Source organism: Hippopotamus amphibius, chromosome 7 (assembly GCF_030028045.1).
Source record: "Hippopotamus amphibius kiboko isolate mHipAmp2 chromosome 7, mHipAmp2.hap2, whole genome shotgun sequence".
Classification (NCBI taxonomy): domain Eukaryota; kingdom Metazoa; phylum Chordata; class Mammalia; order Artiodactyla; family Hippopotamidae; genus Hippopotamus; species Hippopotamus amphibius.
This window is the reverse complement of record NC_080192.1, coordinates 71,971,594-71,991,090: the sequence shown is the minus strand read 5'-3', so window position 1 is coordinate 71,991,090 and position 19,497 is coordinate 71,971,594. Positions and strand designations below refer to the sequence as shown.

Here is a 19,497-nt window from a genome sequence, read left to right as displayed (position 1 = left end):
GCACTAGAATTACAACTAACTGCTGAACAATCATCGCCAGAAAGACACTGGAACTCACCAAAAAAGACACCCCACATCCAGAGACTAGGGAGAAGCCACAATGAGACTGTAGGAGGGGTGCTGCGTGTGTGACTCACAAACTGGAGAACTGTTATACTGCAGAAGTCCACCCACTAAAGTGAGGGTTCTGAGCCCCACATAAGGCTTCCCAACCTGGGAGTCCAGCAATGGGAGGAGGAATCCCCAGAGAATCAGACTTTGAAAGCCAGAGGGATTTGACTGCAGGACCTCCACAGGATTGGGGGAAACAGAGACTCCACTCTTGGAGGGCACACAAAAAAGTGTTTTCACCAGGACCCAGGGAGAGGGAGCAGTGACCCCATAGGAGACTTAACCACACTACCTGCTGCTGTTGGAGGGTTGCCTGCAGAAGTGGGGGGCAGCTGTGGCTCACCAAGGAGACAAGGGCACTGGTGGCAGGGGTTCTGGGAAGTGCTCATTGGCATGAGCCCTCCCAGAGTCCACCATTAGCCCCACCAGAGAGCCTGTAAGATCCAGTGCTAGATAGCCTCGGGCCAAACAACCAACAAGGTGGGAACACAGCCTCACCCATTAACAGACAGGCAGACTAAGGTTTTACTGAGCTCTACCCACCAAATTGGGTTAAAGTCTTTCTGAACTCCACCCAACCAGCCCTACCCACAATCAGTCCCTCCCATCAGGCAGCACACATAAGCCTCCTTGATAGCTTCCTCCACAAGAGGGCAGACAGCAATATCAAGCAGTATCAGCAGTATTTCTTATTGTGGAACTGAAAACCACAACCACAGAAAGATTGAGGAAATGGAAAATCAAAGGACTTTGTACCAGATGAAGGGACTGGAGAAAACCCCAGAAAAACAACTAAATGAAGAGGAGATAGGCACCCTTACAGAAAAAGAATTCAGAATAATGATGGTGAAGATGATCTAGGACTTTGAAAAAGGACTGGATGCAAAGATTGAAAAGTTTACCAAAGACCTAGAAGAAATAAAGAGCAAACAAACAGAGATATGCAACACAATAACTGAAATGAAAAATACACTAGAAGGAACCAATAGCAGATTAACTGAGGCAGAAGGGCGAATAAGTGACCTGGAAGACAGAATGGTGATAATCACTGATGCAGAAAAGAATAAACAAAAAAGAATGAAAACAGCTGAGGACAGCCCAAGAGATCTCTGGGACAATGTTAAACACACCAACGTTCACATTATAGGGGTCCCAGAAGGAGAAGAGAGAGAGAAAGGACCCAAGAAAATATTGGAAGATATTATAGTTAAAAACTTCCCTAACATGGGAAAGGAAATAGCTACCCAAGTCCAGGAAGCTCAGAGAGATCCAGGCAGGATAAACCTGTGGAGAAACACGCCAAGACATATAGTAGTCAAATTGACAAAAATTAAAGGCAGAGAAGTGTTATTAAAAGCAACAAGGGAAAGACTACAAATAACATATAAGGGAACTCCCATAAGGTTAACAGCTGATTTCTCAGCAGGAACTCTGCAAGCCAGAAGGAAGTGGCATGATATATTTAAAGTGATGGAAGGGAAGAACCTACAACCAAGAATACCTTACCCAGCAAGGATCTCATTCAGATTCGATGGAGAAATCAAAATCCTTACAGACAAGCAATGGCAAAGAGAATTCAACACCACCAAACCAGCCCTACAACAAATGCCAAAGGAACTTCTCTAAGTGGGAAACAGAAGAGAAGAAAAGGACCTACAAAAACAAAAGCAAATCAATTAGGAAAATGGTAATAGGAACATATATATTGATAATTACCTTGAATGGAAATGGAATAAATGCACTATCCAAAAGACACAGACTGGCTGAATGGATACGAAAACAAGACCCATATATGTGCTATCTACAAGAGACCCAATTAAGGCCTAGGGACACATACAGATGGAAAGTGAAAGGATGGAAAAAGATATTCCATGGAAATGAAAATCAAAAGAAAGCTGGAGTAGCAATACTCATATCAGATAAAATAGACTTTAAAATAAAAATTGTTACAAGAGACAAGAAAGGACATTCCATAAAGATCAAGGGATCCATCCAAAAAGAGGAGATAACAATTATAACTATATATGCACCCACTATAGGAGCACCTCAATACATAAGACAAGTGCTAACAACTATGAAAGAGGAAATGCAAGGCAGAAATAGAGACGCAGATGTAGAGAACAAACATATGGACATCAAGTGGGAAAAGCAGGGAGGGTTGGGGGGGGAATGAATTAGGAGATTGGAATACCAAATTGGACAATCTAAATATATGCTCTTTATTGTCTGTTAACTGTATCTCAATAAAAGTTCTTAAAAAAATACAATGGAAAAGAATATGAAAAATAATGTACACACACACAGACACACACACACACACACACACACACACACACACACACACACACACACACACACACACACACGAGAGTGAGTCAAAAATTATCTGCACTAAGACAGTGTGGCCAACAAAAGTTTTAGTATAACTGGAGTGGGGATAATTTTTGACTCGCCCTTGTATATACATATATATGTATCAATGAATCACTTTGATGTACAGCAGAAACTAACACAACTTGTAAATCATTTATACTTCAATAAAACAAATTTTAAAATGTTTTCAAGTATGTTATCAGTTGTCTAACCCTTATCATTTGAATTTAAAATGCTTCTCCTTTGTCAATAGAGCTCTTTCTGTTTTAAGCAAATTGTGATTGTTAATTTTGCCAGTGGGCTGGAGGCTATAGGATGGGAAGTGGCCCTTCTTTTTCCTCACTGAGAGGATGTACCATCGCTCTGCCTGCAGGACCTCTCCCCGGAGGTTGTCTACATTAATGTCCAAGTCTATGGAGAGGGACAAAATGTTTTCATTCTTCACTGATCCATGTTTTGGGATTGTAATATTTGAATATTTATACATAAAACTTTCATAAATGATTTTATTTTTTCTCTTTGTAGAATGTATATGAAAGCATTACTGGCTTTCCAATATGACTGAATTCATTTTTGATCTTTTTATAAACTGATGTCTGATTTCTTTCTACCTGTTAAATAACTAGTCTTTTAGGTTTTTGTTTATTTGTGTTACACATGGCTTTTAAAATAATTGTTATGTATGGCTTTTAAGAAATTGTTATGAGAATGTAATGAAGGAATAAAATTATGGTAAACAATAAAAGATAGACATTATTGTTGTATTATTGTGATTATTTCAGAAAATTCAGGAACTGTTTTCAGGGCCCACTTTCCATAGGTTAATATAAATATTGAGTATGTATAGGGAATATTTACAGGAAATGATTCCAAGATATAATTAAAAAGGCCCAACATGAACTCATCCCTCAGCTGAAGAAATAGAAGCCCTTTAGCACACCTGTGTGTTCATTTTCCATTCTATCACCTTCCCTTCCTTCCCACAGGTGTAACTGTCATCCTAAATTTAATGGTTATTATTCCCTTGCATTTTGTTATAGTTTTACCACAAATGTATAGGTCCATAACACAGATGTTAAAAAGAAAATTCTAAATCCTGGGAGCTTCTAAGTTGGTGATCTTGTGAAGGTGCTGGGCGGGTAATGCACTCAGAGACAGCATGAAAGTCCTGTCACCTGCCTGCCCTTCCCATAGATCTTGCCCTGTGCAACTTTTCCATTTTGCTATTCCCGAGTTGTATCCCTAATAATAAACTAGTAAATGCAAAGAAAATATGTTAATTAGTTTTTCATGCTTTTAGGTTGTATGTAAGTGAAATCATATTGCTTGTATTCTTTTACGGCTTGCCTCATGTTCCTGAGATTCGTTCATGGTTCTGTGATGTCAGTGTGGGTGCTCTGAAGAGAAGACACTGAGGTGAAATAAGACATGCAAGACATTTACTGGGAGAAATGCATGTAAAAGATATGGGAGGAGGGATTGGGGTCATCAGGAAGAGGCTTCAAATCATAATGCAGGACTGACACCCGAGATAGCAAAGAAGGAAGAAAGAGTGCGAGGAAGAGGCTCAGTCGGCAGTGCAGCTGTGGAAACTGAGAAAGACTTGACCTGACAGATGAGGAGCCCCAGAGCAAAATGTATGTGTAGAGCCTTCTGTGTCCTGAAGAAGGCCTGGCTCTAGTCCCCCTGCTGCTCTCAGACTTCGGCTGGGAGCCGCCCAGGGAGAGTAGCTTTGGCAGGAACACTGCAGTGGATCTGAAGTTGTGGCAGCCTGAGCTGTCTGCTGACCTGTAACAGAGTCTCTGAAAGGGAGACCTGAGAGGAACACCTCTCTGGTCACTGCACTCCACCCTTGTGCTGTGTGAATCACCTCCTCTACATGTGTCTGGGAGCAGACCCACCTTGATTCCCACGGGTCTTATTTCCTGAGAGGAAACAGAGAAGCAGCATGTTAATGGATGGGCTACTGTCCCTGTTTCCCCAATTGGTCACAGGGCTGTACCTGGTTTTCATTATCCGCTTCTCTACTACCTACTCTGGATTCCCCTTATCCTCAGCTATCACCTTGGGTCAGGGGTCCCCAACCTTCAGGAGCTAATGCCTGATGACGTGAGGTGGAGCTGGTGTAATAATAATAGAAACATAGTGCACAATAAATATAATGCACTTGAATCATCTGGAAACCATCCCTCCCACCCCAATCCTTGGAAAAATTATCTTCCATGAAAATGGTCCCTGGTGCAATAGTGGTTGGGGATTGCTGCATTGGGAGGTCTCAGTGGCTTTCCTGCTGTTCTAACCAGTATCCTCATTCCTGAAGTGTCTGACCATTTGGTATTTGTATACTTCTTAAGCTGAGGTTGCTGCATATATTTATTCACAGTTACAAGTAAGCAAAGGAATATCAAGAGTACCCAAGCAGATCACCTGAGTTCCTCAAATATTACAAGTGTATTGCTTCCTGCCTTCATGTGTAAAAGGGACTCTACCTCCTCTTGCATGTTCTGCATCCTGAAGGATGGCTTCCCACCCTCCCAGAGTATTGCCACTTAGAGGTACATTAGTTGTACCTTCAGGAGGCCACCCAGTGCTCCATGAAGTTGACCACTTCCGGATGGAACAATGGATCCAGCGAAGGAGTGGAGTTGGTTCATCCTGGCTTGCAAAGGCCCAATGTTGCACTTTCAGATTTTGCAAGTGAGTTTGTAGTTTGAAATTGCCCAGGGTGGGAATATTTACACCATAGAAATGGACAAATACTACAAGTCATGGCTTAGGTTTTGTTTCTTTTCTTTCTAGGAAGTCAATAGTTAAAAATTTACCAGCATACTACAGAGTGGATTCATAGGTCATGGGCCTGCTTTAGCCTCTCCTTCAACATAAGATGAATTCCTTGCTTGGATGCTCTCTTGTGTGGGAGTCCATTCCCGTAGATGAGGCATCTCGTAATAATGGTGATGGCTGAGGCTCTGAAGGCAGGAAAGGCATATGTATCAATCTCTGTGAGGGTAAATGCTGCCCTTTCAAGACGGAAGAGATGTGATGTAGTAACTTTCCATCCTGAGATTAATTCATTTCCTTGAAGAATATTGCCACATCAGGGGCTCAGCTTTGGTCTCTGTCACTAGTAAGTTGTGCAGTCATCCTTGGTAATGCATTGTATTGGGCCCTATAGATTTCTTTTCTTGTATTGTCCTTATCCAGCTTTGGTGTCACAATAATGCTAGCCTAGTAAAATGAGTTTGGAATTGTTTCCACCTCTTCAATTTTTGGGAAAAGTTTGAGTAGTTAATTCTTTAAATGTTTTGGAGAGTTCATCAGTGAAATCATCTGGTAATTTGGCAAGTTGTCTGTTTTTAGGAATTTCTTCTAGTTGTTATGTTTGTTGGTGTATATTTGTTTATTGTGGTTTCTTGTTATCCTTTGTATTTATGTGATGTAAGTTTTAATGTCATCTCCTTCATTTATTATTTGATATGAGTCCTCTCTCTTTTTGTTAATTAGTCTAGCTAAATATTTGTCAATTATGTTTATCTTTCCAAAAAAAAATTCCTAGTTTCATTGATCTTTTTGATTGGTTTTCTCATCTCTGTTTCATTTATTTCTGCTCTGATCTTTGTAATTTTCTTTCTTCTGTAAACATTGGACTTAGCTTGCTCTTCTTTTTCTAGTTCCTTGTGATATAGAGATAAGTTTTTTATTTGAAACATTTCTCTTTTCTTAATGTGTTTATCATCATAAACTTTCTTCTTAGCATTGCTTTAGCTGCATCCCAGAAGTTTTGTTTATATTGTGCTTCCATTTTTGTTTGGTTCAAAGTATTTTATTTTATTTTTATTTTTATTTTTTTTTGGCACACGGGCTTAGTTGCTCCGTGGCATGTGGGATCTTCCTGGAGCTGGGATCGAACCTGTGACTTCTACATTGGCAGGCGGATTCTTAACCACTGTGCCACCTAGGAAGCCCATGGTTCAAAGTATTTTAAAATTTCCCTTTTGATTTTTTTCTTTGACCCAATAGTTATTCAGGTGCATGTTGTTTCATTTCCACATATTTGTTATTTTCCACTTTTACTCCTGTTATTGATTTCCTCACCATTGTGGTCTGGAAGGATACTTTGTATGATTTTAATACTCCTACATTTGTTAAGGATCATTTTGTGACCTAACATATGATCTATCTTGGAGAATATCTGTGTGTGCTTGGGAAGAATGTGTATTTTGCTTTTGTTGGATGGAATATTCTGAATATGTCTGTTAGGTTCACTTGGTCTAAATTGTCGTTGAAGTCCACTGTTTCCTTATTGATTTTCTCTCTGGATAATCTATCCATTGTGAAAATGGGGTATTGAAGTTCCCTACTCGTATTGCATTATTGCCTATTTTTCTCTTCAGAATAGTTAGTATTTGTTGCATATGTTTGGTACTCTGATGTTGGGTATATACATGATGTTGGATATATATATATATATAGTGTTTATATATATGCTCAATTATTCTATGCTTTGGATGAATTAGCCCCTTTATCATTATATAATGACCTTGCTTTCCTCTTGTTGCAGTTTTTACCTTAAATTCTATTTTGTCTGATATAACTACGGCCAGCCTTGCTCTTCTTAGGCTTCCTTTGCATGAAAACTATAGCTTTTGGCTGTGTTGGGTCTTTGTTGCTCTGCATGGGCTTTCTCTAGCTGTGGCGAGTGGGGTCTACTCTTCATTGTGGTGTGTGGGCTTCTCATTGCAGTGGCTTCTCTTGTTACAGAACATGGGCTCTAGGCATGCAGGCTGCTATAGTTGCAGCACATGGGCTCAGTAGTTATATGGCATGGGATTAGTTGCTCCATGGCATGTGGGCTCTTCCTGGATCAGGGATCAAACCTTTGTCCCCTGCATTGGCAGGCAGATTGTTAACCACTGCATCAGTAAAGAAGTCCCAGAGAACCTGCTCTTAAAGGGCTCATGCACTGACTCACTTGCCCTGTGTCCTCACAAAGGAGTGACAGTATATGTGAAGGAAATCCACTTGCTTGTCTTGGGGTGACTCCCACACAGGCAGGAACCTGCTGAGACTCTCTCTGGGGATGGAGGCACTGGTGAGCATCATCGTTATGTTCTCTTCCTTGCTAGTGTCAGCACTGGAGGGTGTCATTTTGGGACTCTCCCTCTCACCTGCCAGACCCATTACACACACCACACCATAGCATGCCCCAGCTGTGGCCCTGCTACATCTAGCAATTTCCCACAGCCCACAGAGGGATGTCTTTTGATTGCCTAGCTCTGGTGGCCAGGGAAGTAGTGCATCTGGGTCCCATGGACCATCTCTGCACAGGGCCACTGCTTAAAGACTAGAAGAGGAGGCCGTTTCACCTAATAATACATAGGAACAGACACAGGGAGTTAAGCAAAATGAAGAGACAGAAAAATAAGTTCCAAATGAAAACACAATATAAAACATCAGAAAAAGACCTTAATGAAACAGAGAGAAGTAATCTACCTGATAAAAAGTTGAAAGTAATGGTCATAAAGATGCTTATGAAATTTGAGAGAAGAATAGATGAACACAGTGAGAACTTTAGCAAAGAGACAGAAAATATTAGAATGTATGAAACAGAAATCACAGAGCTGAAGAATACAATAGTTTAACAGAAAAAAATACACTAGAGGGGTTAAACAGCACACCAGATGAAGTAGAAGAACAGATCAGTGACTTCAAAGAGAGGATACTGGAAATCACCCAAACAGAGCAGCAAAAAGAAAAAATGAATTTTTAAAAGTGAATATAGCTTAAGAGACTGATGGGACAACAGCAAGCAGAATCACATCCACATTGTAGTGGTCCCAGAAGAAGAAAGAGATAAAGGCACAGAAACATTATTTGAAGAAATAGTGACTGAAAACCTCTAACCTGAGGAAGGAAACAGATATCCAGGACAAGGCAGCTCTTTGCTCCAAATAAGATGAACACAAGGAGATCTACACCAGCACATGTAATAATGAAAATGTCAAAATTAAAGAGAATCTGAAAAACAGCAAGAGAAAAACAACTTGTTACATACAAAGGAACTCCCTGAAGACTATCAGCTGACTTCAGCAGAAACTGTGTGGGGCCTAAGAGAATGATGTGATACATTCAAATTACTAAAAGGAAGAATGCTGGCAAAGTTATCATTCAGAATCAAAAGAAAGATTAAGAGATTTCCAGATAAGCAAAAGATAAAAGAGTTTGTCACCACTATAATGTCCCTAAGAGAAATGTTAAAGTACTTCTTTAAGCAGAAAAGAAAAAGTACAAACTTGTAACAAGAAAATATATGAAGATCAAAATCTCACTCGTAAAGACAAATATATAGGAAAGGTAGGGGATTAACCATTATCTGTTATTATAACCTATTATAAAGCTACTATGAAGGTTAAAAGGAAAAGGAAAGTAGTACATTAACTATGACTATAACAATTGGTTGAAGGATACTCAAAATAAAATATATAAACTATAAGATCAAATATACAAAATATGACATGAAAAACATGGCATGGAGTAGGGGATACAAATGTAGAGTTTTCAGAATGTGTTCAAACGTAAGTTGCTATCAACTTCAAAATATATTAAGTTGTTAGCAAATTCAGTTTGAACACATTTTAATTCACAAATACATATATATTATATACATGTATATACATTTATATATAAAATATATGTACATACATATATACACATATGCACTACATATATACATACACACACCCATATATATATAACATTACATGTGAACTTCATGGAAACCACAAAGCAAAACTGTACAATAGATATGCAAAAAGTATATGAAAGGCATCTAAACATTACACTAAAGAAAGTCCCCAAACGAGGGAAGAGGACACTAGAGGAAGAAAAGGGCAGAGAGGAAGTACAAAAACCATTGGAAAACAATTAACAATATGGAAATAAATAAGTACCTATCAATAATTACTTTAAATGCAAATAGACTACCCTCTTCAATCAAAAGACATAGAGTAGCTGAATGGAGAAAAAAGCAAGATCCCTTACACATCTTGTATGTAAGAGAGTCACTTCAGATATAAGGACACACACAGACTAAAAGTGAAGGAATAGAAAAAGATATTCTATGCAAATGGAAACAAAAGAAAGCTGGGGTAGCTATCTTTATATCTGAAAAATAGACCTCAAAACAAACACTGTAATACAGGACAAAGAAGGGCATTACATAACAATAAAGTGTTCAATCCAATGATAGGATATAACATATGTAAATATGTATACAACTGACATAGGAACACATAAATATATAAAGCAAATACTGCAAACCTAAAGCGAGAAATTAACAGCAAAACAATACCAGTAGGAGTCTTGAAGAACCCACTTATATTAATGAATAGATCATCCAGACAAAGTCAGTGAGGAAACTTCAGCCTTAAACAACACATTGTCACATAGGATTAATAGATATATATAGATCATACCATCCAAGATCAGCTGAATACACATTCTTCTCAAGTGCACATGGCACAATCTACAGAACATATTATGTTAGCCACAAAACAAGTCTCAGAACATTTAAGGAGATAGAAATCATATAAACATCTTTTCCTATCACAATGGAATGAAACTAGAAATCAATTACAAGAAGAAAACTGGAAAAAAGCATGTGTCTATCATTTAACTCTATGGTAAAGGTTAAAGAGCAAAATTATTAAAAACAACTCTAATTACAATAATTTCTTAATGGATACACAATATAAAAAGATGTAAATTGAGACATCAAAAACATAAAATATTGGAACAGGAATAAAAGGGTCGAGTTTTGTATATTACTGAATTTGTTAGCTTCAGCTTAAAATAGGCTATTGTATCTACAGGATGCTTAAGTAAGCCTCATGGTAACCACAAAACAAAAACCCCCAATCAATGCACAAATGATAAAAGGAAAGAGTTAAATCATACCAGTATGGAAAATCATCAATTGACAAAAGAAATCAGCAAGAGAGAAAGAAAGGAATAAGAAATTATGAAAGAGCAAGAATATAATTAATAAGATAGCATTAGTACATTCTTACCTATCAATCATTACTTTAAGTTTAAATGGATTAAATAATCCAATTAAAAATCATAATATACCTGAATGGACAAAAAAACGAGACCCAACTATGTACTGTCGACAAGACACTCACGATAATTATAAGAACAAACATACACTCATGGTAAAGAAATGAAAAAAGAGATCCCATGCAAATGAAAATCAAAAAAGAGCAAGGCTGGCTATAGTTATATCAAACAAAATAGATTTTAAATGAGAAACTGTAACAAAAGAGAAGGAAGGTTATTATATAATAATAGAGGGGTTAATTCATCAAGAGCATAGAATAATCAGATACACACACACACACACACACACACACACACACCCAACATCAGAGTACCAAACATATTCAGCAAATACTAACCATTCGGAAGAGAAAAATAGACAAAAATTCAAAAATAGTAGGGCATTTCAATACCCCATTTTCACAATGGATAGATGATCCAGAGAGAAAATCAATAAGGAAACAGTGGACTTCAAAGACAGTTTAGACCAAGTGAACCTAACAGACATATTCAGAACATTCCATCCAATAGAAGCAGAATACACATTCTTCCCAAGCACACACAGATATTCTCCAAGATAGATCATATGTTAGGTCACAAAATGATCCTTAACAAATGTAGGAATATTAAAACCATACCAAGTATCTTTCCTGACCACAGTGGTCAGGAAATCAATAACAGGAGTAAAAGTGGAAAATAACAAATATGTGGAAATTAAACAACATGCACCTGAATAACTAAAGGGTCAAAGAAAAAAATCAAAAGGGAATCAAACAAAAATGGCAGCACAATATAACAAAACTTCTGGGATGCAGCTAAAGCAGTGCTAAGAGGAAAGTGTATAACGATAAACACATTAAGAGAAAGACTTCAAATAAAAAACTTAGCTTTTTTTCTCAAGGAACTAGAAAAAGAAGAGCAAGCTGAACTCAATGTTCATAGAAGAAAGAAAATTACAAAGATCAGAGCAGAAATAAATGAAATAGAGACCAGAAAAACAACCAAAAAAATCAATGAAACTAGGAATTCGTTTTTTGGAAAGATAAACATAATTGACAAATATTTAGCTAGACTAATTAAGCAAAAGAAAAAAAAGAGAGGACTCAAATCAAATCATAAATGATAGAGAAGACATTACAACTTACATCACATAAATACAAAGGATAACAAGAGGGCACTATAAACAAGAAATTAAACAAATATAAAAAACTCCTAGGCATACAACTTGCCAACTTACCAGATGGTTTCACTGGTGAGTTCTACCAAACATTTAAAGAGTTAACTCTTCAAACTCTTCCCAAAAAACTGAAGAGGTGGAAACAATCCCAAAGTCATTTTACTAGGCTAGCATTATTGTGACACCAAAGCTGGATAAGGACAATACAAGAAAAGAAATCTATAGGGCCCAATACAATGCATTACCAAGGATGACTGCACAACTTACTAGTGACAGAGACCAAAGCTGAGCCCCTGATGTGGCAATATTCTTCAAGGAAATGAATTAATCTCAGGATGGAAAGTTACTACATCACATCTCTTCTGTCTTGAAAGGGCAGCATTTACCCTCACAGAGATTGATACATATGCCTTTCCTGCCTTCAGAGCCTCAGCCATCACCACTATTACGAGATGCTTCATCTACGGGAATGGACTCCACACAAGAGAGCATCCAAGCAAGGAATTCATCTTATGTTGAAGGAGAGGCTAAAGCAGGCCCATGACCTATGAATCCACTCTGTAGTATGCTGGTAAATTTTTAACTATTGACTTCCTAGAAAGAAAAGAAACAAAACCTAAGCCATGACTTGTAGTATTTGTCCATTTCTATGGTGTAAATATTCCCACCCTGGGCAATTTCAAACTACAAACTCACTTGCAAAATCTGAAAGTGCAACATTGGGCCTTTGCAAGCCAGGATGAACCAACTCCACTCCTTCGCTGGATCCATTGTTCCATCCGGAAGTGGTCAACTTCATGGAGCACTGGGTGGCCTCCTGAAGGTATAACTAATGTACCTCTAAGTGGCAATACTCTGGGAGGGTGGGAAGCCATCCTTCAGGATGCAGAACATGCAAGAGGAGGTAGAGTCCCTTTTACACATGAAGGCAGGAAGCAATACACTTGTAATATTTGAGGAACTCAGGTGATCTACCTGGGTACCCCTTGATATTCCTTTGCCTACTTGTAAGTGTGAATAAATACACACAACAACCTCAGCTTGAGTAGAAGACAATTACCAAATGGTCGGACTCCTGATGAATGAGGGTTTTGGTTAGAACAGCAGGAAAGCCACTGAGACTTCCCAAGGCAGCAGTGCCCAACCTTTTTGGCACCAGGGACCATTTTCATGGAAGACAATCTTTCCAAGGACTGAGGGTGGGGAGGATTGTTTCAGGATGATTCAAGTGCATTACATTTATTGTGCACTTTTTTCTATTATTATTACATCATCTCTACCTCATATGATCAGGCATTAGCTCCTAAAGGTTGTGGACCCCTGTCCCATGGTGATAGCTGAAGATAAGGGGAATCCAGAATAGGTAGTAGAGAAGGGGGACAGTGAAAACCAGAGTATTGTGACCACATGTGGAAATAATCATTTATGATAGTTTTAAGTATAAATACTCTGTTATTACAATCCCAAAACATAGATCAGGGAAGAATGAAAACATTTTGTCCCTCTCCATAGACTTGAGCATTAATGTAGACAATCTCAGGGAGAGGTCCTGCAGGCAGAGCAATGGTATATCCTCTCATTGAGGAAAAAATAGGGCCACTTCTCATCCTATATCTCCAGCCCACTGGAATAATTAACAATCACAATTTGCTTAAAACAGAAAGAGTCCTATTGACAAATGAGAAGTATTTTAAATTCAAATGATAATGCTTAGACAACTGACAACATATTTGAAAACATTTTTAAATTTGTTTTATTGAAGTATGATTGATTTACATGTTGTGTTAATGTCTACTGTACATGAAAGTGGTTCATTTAAACATATATATATGTGTATATGAGGGTGACTCAAAAAGTATCCCCACTCCAATTATATTAAAACTTCTGTTGGCCACACTGTCTTAGAGCAGATAATTATTGACTCACCCTTGTGTATGTGTGTGTGTATGTCTGTGTGTGTTTGTGTGTGTGTGTGTACATTATTTATCATATTCTTTTCCATTGTATTTTATCACAGAATATTGAATAGAGTTCCCTGTGCTATACAGTAGGACCTTGTTGTTTATCCATTCTATATATAATTGTTTGCATTGGCTAATCCTAAACTTCCATTCCATCCCTCCCTCCCTCCCCATCCTCCTAGGCAACCACAAGACTGTTTTCTATGTCTGTGAGTCTGTTTCTGGAAAACATCATTTTTAAAAGACCATGAACACAGCCTGAGTTTTCCACATAGAAAAATAAAATTTGTCACCAGTCCTCTTAGCTCTGATCTTTCTACTTCCCAAAACAAAATTTTCTCCTAAATGGAGGCAGTGTTTTCCCAGGCCTCACCAGCTCCTGGGAAGGGGTCACACCAATGATGGTGGCCCCTCTATGAGCTGGTTTACAAAAGGTGTGGGTAGGGCATGGTTCACCACTGCAATGCTGAGAGCTGACCTTTTCTGTCTTCCCTGCCCACTCCCACTCCACCCCCAACCCCTGCAGATGACACGTGGCTCTTTCCCTGTAGCCTGGGAGGGAGATTTGGTTACCACTCCATAGGACAGAGGGACATTTCCCAGTGCTAAGGGAAAAGCCCATACAGGGAACCCTGCCTCCTGATATCTCAAGCACTCATCTGAATATTATTTTACCTCTTTAGGACACAGCCCAGCCAATATGGAACCATGTGTTTGGATTTGTATTAAGAAATATATGTTTGGTCTTTGTCCCAATTCCTGGCTCAGAGCTCCAAAAATCCTTGGAATGTCCTAGTGTTGACGGCAATAAAGGTGTCTCTTGTTAGGTTAAGGAGGTGAGTTTTACTGCTTTCCATGAAAATCAACTATTTGATTAGAGGGTTTGAAACGTTCAGTGCCATCCACCCTTGACATCCAGGGAAGGGAGAGAGGCTGGAGGTGGAATCAATTTCCAATGGCCAATGATCTAATCAATCATACCCATGTAATGACGCCTGCATAAAAACCCCAAGAGGGACTTCCCTGGTGGTACAGTGGCTAATAATCCACCTGCCAATGCAGGGGACACGGGTTCGATCCCTGGTCCAGGAAGATCCCAGATCCCACATGCTTTGGAGCAAGTAAGCGCATGTGCCACAACTACTGAGCCTGTGCTCTAAAGCCTGCCTGCTGTAACTACTGACCCCACAAGTACTGAAATTCAGGGGCCTAGAGCCCAACTCTGCAACAAGAGAATACACGGCACTGAGAAGCCTGCACACCACTGCAAAGTTTAGCCCCCACTAGCCACAACTAGAGAAAGCCCACATTCAGCAAAGAAAACCCAACACAGCCAGAACAAAACAAAACAAATACAAAACGAATAAACCAAAAAAAAAAAAAAAAGGGGGGGGGTTTGGAGAAGTTCTGGGCTAGTGAACATGTGGATATCTTGAGAGAATGGCACCCTCAGAGAGTATGGGAGCTCCATGCTCTGTCTCCGTACATTACCATATGCATCTCTTTCATCCTAGGCATTGCTCTAAACCCAGTGAGTTGGAATTTTGAGGGGAATGGGTTTAACTTACCAAATCTAAATTTTGCCCAAACACATGATTTTTTTTTTTTTAAGCTCTTTATTGGAGTATTGCTTTATACTGTTGTGCTAGTCTTTGCTGTACAAGAAAGTGAATCAGCTGTATTTATACATATAACTCCATATCCCCTCCATCCTGTGACTCCCTCCCACACTCCTTAACCCAGCACTCTAAGTCATCACCCATCATCCAGTTGATCTCCCTGTGTTATGCAGCTGCTTCCCCCTAGCTATCTATTTTACATTTGGTAGTGTGTATATGCCACTGCTACTCTCTCACTTCATCCCAGCTTCCCCTTTGCCCCCCAGCCTGTGTCCTCAAGTCAGTTCTCTGCATTTGCATCTTTATTCTTGCTCTAACACTGGGTTCATCAGTACTGTTTTTTTAGATTCCATATATATGAGTTAGCATACAGTATTTGTTTTTCTCTTTCTGGCTTACTTTGCTCTGTATGACAGGCTCCAGGTCTATCCACCTCACTCCAAATAACTCAATTTCATTCCTTTTTTATGGCTGAGTAATATTCCATGGTATATGTGTGCCACATCTTCTTTATCCTTTCATCTGTTTCTGGGCATTTAGGTTGCTTCCATGTGTCAGCTATTGTAAATAGTGCTGCAATGAACATTGTGGTACATGTTTCTTTTTGGATTATGGTTTTCTCTGGGTATATGCCCAGTAGTGCAGTTGCTGGGTCATATGGTAGTTCTATTTTTAGTTTTTAAGGAACCTCCCTACTGTTTTTCATAGTGGCTGTACCAATTTACATTCCCACCAACAGTGCAGGAGGGTTCCCTTTCCTCCACACCCTCTCCAGCATTTATTCTTTCTAGATTTTTTGATAATGGCCATTCTGACCAGTGTGGCTTTGCCTTGCTTTTCTCTAATGATTAGTGATGTTTTGCATCTTTTCATGTGTTTCTTAGCCATCTCCATGTCATCTTTGGAGAAATATCTATTTAGGTCTTCTGCCCATTTGTGGATTGGGTTATTTGCTTTTTTGGTATTAAGCTGCATGAGCTGCTTGTATATTTTGGAGATTAATCCTTTCTCAGTTGCTTCATTGGCAAATATTTTCTCCCATACTGAGGGCTGTCTTCTTGTCTTGTTAATGGTTTCTTTTGCTGTCCAAAAGATTTTAAGTTTCATTAGGTCTCATTTGTTTATTTTTGATTTTATTTCCATTATTCTGGGAGGTGGGTCAAAAAGGATCTTGGTTTGATATATGTCATAGAGTGTTCTGCCTGTGTTTTCCTCTAAGAGTTTTATAGTGTTTGGCCTTACATTTAGGTCTTTAATCCATTTTGAGTTTATTTTTGTGTATGGTTTTAGGAAGTGTTCTAATTTCATTCTTCTACATGTAGCTGACCAATTTTCCCAGCACCACTTATTGAAAAGGCTGGCTTTTTTCCATTGTATACTCTTGCCTCCTTTGTCAAAGATAAGGTGCCCATTTGTTCATGGATTAATCTCTGGGTTCTCAATTCTGTTCCATTGATCTTCCTTTTTATTTTTGTGCCAGTACCATACTGTCTTGATCACTGTAGCCTTGTAGTATAGTTTGAAGTCAGGAAGCCTGATTCCACCAGCTTCGTTTTTCCTTCTCAAGATTGCCTTTGTAAGATTTCTTGTTCTAATTCTGTGAAAAATGCTGTTGGTAATTTGATAGGGATTGCATTGAATCTGTAAATTTCTTTGGGTAGTATAGTCATTTTAACAATGTTGATTCTTCCAATTCAAGAACATGTTATGTTCCTCCATCTGTTTGTATCACCTTTGATGTTTTTCAGCAGGGTCTTATACTTTTCTGCATATAGGTCTTTTGCCTCCTTAGGCAGGTTTATTCCTAGATATTTTATTCTTTTTGTTGCAATGGTAAATGGGAGAGTTTCCTTAATTTCTCTTTCTGCTCTTTTGTTGATAGTGTATAGGAATGCAAGAGATTTCTGTGCATTAATTTTGTATCCTGCTTCTTTACTAAGTTCATCAATTAGTGCTAGCAGTTTTCTGGTGGCATCTTTAGGGTTTTGTATGTATAATATCATATCATCTGCAAAGAGTGACAATTTTAATTCTTCTTTTCCAGTTTGGATTCTTTTTTATCTTTTTCTTCTCTCATTGCTGTGGCCAAAACTTCCAAAACTATGTTGAATAATAATGGTGAGAGTGGGTACACTTGTCTTGTTCCTCTTTTTAGAATGCTTTCAGTTTTTCTTCGTTTATAATGATTTTGGGTCTTGGTTTGTCATATATGGCTTTTACTATGTTGAGGTAATTTCATCTATGCCCACTTTCTGGAGATTTTTTTTCGTAAATGGATGTTGAATTTTGTCAAAAGCTTTTTCTGCCTCTATTGAGATGATCATGTGGTTTTATCCTTCAGTTTGTTAACATGATGTATCACATTGATTGATTTGCATATATTGAAGAATCCTTACATTCCAGGTATAAACCCCACTTGATCATGGCATATGATCTTTTTAATGTGCTATTGGATTCTGTTTGCTAGTATTTTGTTGAGAATTTTTGCATCTATATTCATCAGTGATGTTGGCCTGTAATTTTCTTTTTTTGTGACTTTTTTGCCTGTTATTGGAATTAGGGTGATGGTGGCCCCACAGAATGTGTTTGGGAGTGTTCCTCCTTCTACTATATTTTGGAAGAGTTTGAGAAGGATAGGTGTTAGCTCTTCTCAAAAAGTTTGTTAGAATTCATCTGTGAAGCCATCTGGCCCTGGGTTTTTGTTGTTGGGAGATTTTTAATCACAGTCTCAATTTCAGTGCTTGTGATTCATCTGTTCATATTTTCTGTTTCTTCCTGGTTCAGTCTTGGAAGATTGAACTTTTCTAAGAATTTACCCATTTCTTCCAGATTATCCAATCTACTGGCATATGGTTGCTTGTAGTAGTCTCTCATGATCTTTTGTATTTCTGTAGTGTCAGTTGTTACTTCTCCTTTTTCATTTCTAAATCTGTTGATTTGCATCTTCTCCCTTTTTTTTCCTGATGAGTCTGGCTAATGATTTACCAATTTTGTTTATCTTCTCAAAGAACCAGCTTTTAGTTTCATTGATCTTTGCTATTGTTTCCTTCATTTCTTTTTCATTTATTTCTACTCTGATCTTTATGATTTCTTTCGTTCTGCTCATTTTGGGGTTTTTTTGTTCTTCTTTCTCTAATTGGTTTAGGTGTAAGTTTAGGTTGTTTATTCGATATTTTTCTTGTTTCTTGAGGTAGGACTGTATTGCTATAAACTTCCCTCTTCGAACTGCTTTTGCTGTGTCCCATAGGTTTTGGGTTGTTGTGTTTTCATTATGACCTGTTTCTAGATATTTTTTGATTTCCTCTTTGATTTCTTTAGTGATTTCTCGGTTGTTTAATAGCATATTGTTTAGCCTCCATGTTGTTGTATTTTTTACAGTTTTCTTCCTATAATTGATATCTAGTCTCATGGTGTTGTGGTCGGAGAAGATGCTTGATATGATTTCAATTTTCTTGAACTTACTGAGGCTTGATTTGTGACCCAAGATGTGATCTATCCTGGAAAATGTTCCATGTGCCCTTGAGAAGAAAGTGTATTCTGTGGTTTTTAGATGGAATGTCCTATAAATATCAATTAAGTCGAGATGATCTAATGTGTCATTTAAAGCTTGTGTCCTTATTTATTTTCTGTTTGGATGATCTGTCCATTGATGTAAGTGGGGTGTTAAAGTCTCTTACTATTATTGTGTTACTGTTGATTTCCCCTGTTATGGCTGTTAGCATTTGCCTTATGTATTTTGGTGCTCCTATGTTGGGTGCATAGATATTTACAATTGTTATATGTTCTTATTGGATTGGTCCCTTGATCATTATGTAGTGTCCTTGCTTCTCTCTTTTAATAGTCTTTACTTTAAAGTCTAATTTTTCTGATATGAGTATTGCTACTCCAGCTTTCTTTTGACTTCCATTTGCATGGAATATCTTTTCCCATCCCTTTACTTTCAGTCTATATGTGTCCCTTGGTCTGAAGTGTGTTTCTTGTAGGCAGCATATAGAAAGGTCTTGTTTTTATATCCATTAAGCCAGTCTGTGTCTTTTGGTTGGAGCATTTAATCCGTTTACATTTAAGGTGATTATTGACGTGTGATCTGATTACCATCTTCTTAAGTGTTTTGGGTTTGTTTTTGTAGATCTTTTCCTTCTCTGTGTTTCCTACTTAG

At 38.2% G+C, this 19,497-nt stretch overlaps 1 protein-coding gene across 4 annotated transcripts in view; it reads left to right on the top strand.

The window, feature by feature from the left end:
• Positions 1-19,497, top strand: part of LOC130857317 (interleukin-36 alpha-like) — a 49,795-nt gene that overhangs the window by 11,043 nt on the left and 19,255 nt on the right. Inside the window, exon 1 of one of the 4 annotated variants that reach the window (XM_057742872.1) lies at positions 14,479-14,555. The exons of the other annotated variants lie outside the window; for them this stretch is intronic. The gene's annotated coding sequence lies outside the window, so the exon portion shown is untranslated. Of the gene's footprint in view, positions 1-14,478; positions 14,556-19,497 lie in introns of those variants that run through there. 4 annotated transcript variants of the gene reach the window in all.